Here is a 5347-nt window from a genome sequence, read left to right as displayed (position 1 = left end):
GTGAGTGGGTGGGGGTGAGGTTAAGAGAATCGGATCAGGACTTCGGAATACAAGGGAGTCGCTGAAAGACCTGATGAGTTAGACGTTGATCTGACAAAATAAGAACAAATACTTCGGGGGGAGGGAGCGGGGGGAATATGTGGGGTGGCGTGGGGGTGGTGTAGGAACAAAAAATAGCAGATCGCGAGAAGTCAAGCAGCTGAAAAGACCTCTCTTGAACATAATAGAGTAACCCATAAAAGATAAATAAACGATCAGTAAAGTAAAGGAATAACACTCTCCACCTTCTTTTCGGAATGGGAATCAGTCAACAGGAGCTTTTAATTAATTTTAATGGAGGAAATCTGTTTTAAGGCTTACTATAAGCTAATAAATCCAAGGCACAAATCCGTGTAAATTCCTGTATTGTGTATGGAAGGTACTGATTAGACTTCTTCATATGCTACTTTTTGCAATACAGAGCTCAGCTAAATAGGAAGAGGTTCCTTGTATGAGGAGCAGGAAGATACTAAAGCAAGTCAGACCTCTCCTTCTCTCCCCTTCTTGCGCCTGTCTCTCTCTCTCTCTCTCTCTGACACACAGGGTGTGTGTTAAAGACAGGTTTATTTACCATATCTAACTTTACAGTGCTTGCAGGGAAATGAAGAAGTTCAGAGGCTGAGGTTGATCACTCCTTGTGTTTAAAAAATGGAACCAACCATACAAAAAACCCCTCAAATTTCCATGGAATTAGTTCCATTCACTGACATGCTCCTTCTCCAATAGCACTTTTATGTCCTTGTAGTTGTAGAGGAAACTTAATGACTGGTTTCAGAGATATATATATTTGTGGAAGGAGTAAAATCTGTCCTGGCATTTTTTCAAAACACTTAAAAAGTACCGTACGTATACCTCTATCCACCTTTCTTTCCTTTCTTCCTTTACAGAGTCAATATATGCAATCATTGAGACATAAACTTTGCCTAATTAAAAAGATATAATAGGTGTAATTTTAAAGGCACCATTTCTGCATGACAAAACTGATGTTAAAATGTCAGTGTTGATCTTACTTCTGAAAATTATGCCAGAGAGCTTTCAAGAGGCTTGCTATTTAAAATGGTTATTCACTATCCTGACAGAGGAGCAAAGCAGTTGAATGCAGGCCTGGAGAACTGTAGGTGAAATAAGTCAAGAGTACTGTGTAAATACCGTGTCTGTAAAACTACCTGTGACTAGAACAGTCATCAGTGTCTTCCAAAGTCCAAGGGTTTAGCACGAATTGCTTCTGGAATGCACCCAGTGTTCTTAAGAGTTGCTCCTCACACACACACTCTTAATTTTGTATGAGGTGATGTTATCTGTGTTTGGCTTTGAGAAGTCTGGGTCTAATTTGAGCCAGTATTACAAGTCACATTTATATCCTGGCCTGCTGGATAGTTTGATTTAGGATGTAGACATACCTTTTTCGTGCAATCCTACACCCTCCCAGTTGGAATCTGCATTACATAGGCTATGCTTTCCTTCAAGAATCAAGAATGTGCTTGCATTTAACTGCTTGAAATAGCGGTATCTAAAACGTAGATGTCATTAGGGCTGACTTCCCTCAGCAGAGAAGGAGAGACATAGTTTTACCAAGTGAAGAAAACAAGAACCACTATCAGGCTTTTCCTGTACTGCACTTTCTATTTAAAGGACTAGAAAGAAAGCACACTTAAGATAATATTGTTTCCAGGAAGGTGAGAGCTTTATTTATAAATAATTTCTGCTACCTCTTTAATCTCAAAATGAGTTCATTTTCTTCTAGGATACTTTCATGTAACTTTCATGCTTTTAGCAGACGGATTCAAATCTAGTCCATTAGTGACCTCTATCTGTGAGAAGTGTATAGTCAATGTTGGTTTTTTTATCCTTTTTCTTCACCACAGTGGATTGGAAACACAGACTATGAATTGTGTTGGTCTTTAATACCTGAAAATCACCTAGTTTGTCAGGTTATCAATCTCATATCCTTTACAGACATGCGATTTCCTAGTATTTTAAACAGGAAAATAAGAAAAACAAACTCCAGTTCTAAATACGCATTCAAAACTTTAAAAGAGCTTTGAATCTGTTCCAGCTATTCCAGTGATAATATGATGAATATTTGCAAAAATCTGAAAAATAAGAAGTGTACAGTGGTATTAAACATCAGTACTAAAAGAATTGTATTTATGTCTGTCTGATACAAACATAATGTTTTGATACTTACCCTACAGCAGGCTGAATTTGTGTGAAATTTTATTGCCCCTCAGTGCTTACATAATAATTGAAACTTGAGACAAACACTCTGACCAGATATACTATAAGTAGAATTTATAGTAGCAAGGTGTTTCAAAAATGTAAAAAAAAAGAAAAATCCAGCTGTGTCTACATTAGGAATATATGTCAGAGATCAAGGAAAAAGGGGTCTTTGTAAACAGATGGACTCTTTTAGGGGATTATTAAACCCAGCTTCCCAATACTAATTTGTCTCTTGTTTATATCCACAGCTATATTCCATGTTTTAGTTAGTGATTGTAAATGGCAGTTAAGGACTTGATCAGCAAAATCTTTGGGTAGATGAATACAATTGTTTGACATTTTCCAGATTGTAGTTGATTACCTCAGTGCTTGGTAATATGATGTTTTTAGGTGTTTCCTTCCCTCCCCCTTGGGCAGTCTTTTTAGGAGTCTTTCTGCCAATGCTATTTATTTATTTCCTCAAGAAGCCAAAAGAGTTGGAACTTGCCCCAGAGGTATAAAAATTGCTTTGTCTTTTGTTTTTGTAAAACAAATATTTGTAATTTTTCTCTTACTAAAACAGTAGAAAATAATAATATGTAGTTGTTATTTTTTGTAAAGAAGTCTAACATGCACTGAAGATATGAACTTTAGTTCCCCTACAGCTATATGTAACCCATACCTTTCAAGTAATTGACTTCTTTTAAAGAAAAACAACTACAGAAAGATCATCATTAAAATATGTTTCTTGACTGGCATGTTTTATGCATTTATTTTAACCAAATACAAGCCTTAATCCACAGGTGATACTCAGGAAATAATTGTTTGAAATAAAAACTCTTTTCCATTTAACAAGTTATATTCTAGTCACATCAAACAATATGCCCCAGGAATAGTCCAGTTTAATATGGTATTTTCCACCACTGGTGAAGGGTGTTGGGACCTTCTTAACTTTTCCTGTTTTAATTGATGATTTATCGAGTTCTCAGGTGTTTGGATTTTTTCCCTGTCTTTGATTCTTTCTTCTGACATAGTCCCTTGAACTGAATCAAAATTAAATACTAGCAACAGCTTAAAACCAATCCATCAAGCTCTATTCAGCATTCCTGAAAACTTAATGATGCAGAACAAGATCTGTAAAGTACCCCTTCTAAAAGAAATCTTGCACTATCTCTCAGCTCTACCTGTAAACAATCTCCTGTATATTTTACTTCAAACTGTAAATGCTATATTTAATAACTAAAAAAATCTCCAAACTATTTCTGGCCTAGTTCAATACAAGGATGTATTTATAAAGGCATATAGCACAGAAAAATTCTGATACTTCAAAGATACTGTCATTGAAACTGATTCTCAAATTCTTGCAGGTAAAACTGAATAGGCTTTTCATGTACAGGATCAGATAACTGCTAGACTTGGTCCTGCAAAGTGATGGTTTTACTTTGGCCCCAGGTGAGAGGTGACCTGCTTTCAACAGGCCCTGGTCAGCATTTTGTAGGATCTGCCTCTTACTAAGCAGAATATTAAAGGTCACAGATAATATGCTGGCCTTCAAGGGAACAGGCCACTCTCATAACTCTTAAACTTCAGCTAACTATTCACAATATAAATTATCATGGTAATTTTCTGCAACAGTTGTGGAGTAAAGACTGCAGTCAAAACATTTTGAAGAAAAAGAATAATTTTGAAAGGTAGTTCGGGTAATAATCTGTAGATTACTGTAATGGTCTGCAGTGTGGTTTTTCAAATCCTATCCCAGGCAGAGACCTGTGTAGAGCCACAGAATATGGTATTTACTTCCTTTTATTATGATTTATAATTTATTTGTGAATATATCCCAGTGAAAATGTTTGGATGAAGGGACAGAAGTCAAAGTTCCTTATTGTGTCCAAGTTGTCATTGATAATCTAATTATCTTAAATATGTCATATCAAGCTAATTCCTTCTTGAAAACATGCTAGATGACCAAATTAATTGAAAAGTATTCCACAGTCTCTCTTCAGACAAAATTGTGAAGATTGTTTTTTTAACATCTGGGATCTTGAGGGAGACTTTACAATCAGAAGATTTTCAAATTCCATATGTGATTTATTAGGTATTCACTGTCATGTATTTCTACATTCAGGAAGGTCTGGGCAGGCTGATGCTAGACACTTCTCTTGTGGTAAATACTGCAAATGTTATGGAAGTACTACATGACCTATTAAGAGCAGCAACGGTCAGAGCTCTGAATGAAAAGCCTCATCAGCACCTCCTGAAAACTGAAATCCGTATGTGCAGTGTCACTTCCAGTTCCCACTGGCAGCTTTTGTCATTCCTCCATCAAAAATAACAGGGGAAATTAAACTAAAAACTGGAGATTTTCTTGACAACACTCCCAGTCCTGCCCCACGTAGCCACACTAGTAGTTTGTACCTCAATGAGCTGCTCCATAAGAGTTATCCAAGAGACATCATATTAAAAAGGGTTGCCTATGGGGGGAATGGACACAGTGCTCCATCAGCATGTCAAAGCTCGGCTGTGAGGCTTTGGTGATGCTCATGCACAGTCTTCAATCTTCACATAGGTTGCAGAAGATCAAGCCATAGTCAAACTGCAGTCATAGGATCATCAGCTGCAGACTTGTAGGTTCAAAGTAACAAACATTTATTTCTCTTTAAGATTTACTGCATGTTTTTTCCTACAGACAAAAAGGTGACATTCACAATGTCATTGGAAACTAATGCAACAAAAAATAAGTATTATTTTATATCAATATCATACTGATAGAAAAAGAGATTTAATATGTGTTCTGAAAAAGAAGTGCAGATATATACATATATATACACGTATGTATACAATTTGTGTATGTGCTACATATAGAGATGACTGTGACTTTGTAATCACAGAGGTCTCCCTGAGATCTTTCAAAGTGTTTATAATTAATCCAAAATCAATTTTGTTGGTGAACTGCAAATCAAAAAATAAGTGAAACTTACTTTTTTTCTCCAGTGTGTTGGAAGTTTCTATACTGGGTAGAAAAGCTGAGGTGCTCCCAGGAGGTATTGTTCCTAAGAGGCCAGTGGAAAGAGTCTGTAGCAAACTTACCTGTACTTGTGAAATAGAAATT

The 5347-nt window shown here is 36.3% G+C and overlaps 1 protein-coding gene across 5 annotated transcripts in view; it reads left to right on the top strand.

Annotated features, from left to right (window-relative positions):
* Positions 1-5347, top strand: part of FLRT2 (fibronectin leucine rich transmembrane protein 2) — a 68802-nt gene that overhangs the window by 4296 nt on the left and 59159 nt on the right. The gene's annotated exons all lie outside the window — the stretch shown is intronic.

Source organism: Pithys albifrons, chromosome 6 (genome assembly GCF_047495875.1).
Source record: "Pithys albifrons albifrons isolate INPA30051 chromosome 6, PitAlb_v1, whole genome shotgun sequence".
NCBI lineage: Eukaryota > Metazoa > Chordata > Aves > Passeriformes > Thamnophilidae > Pithys > Pithys albifrons.
The sequence above is the reverse complement of the archived record's forward strand: the minus strand, read 5'-3'. Positions and strand labels throughout refer to the sequence as shown.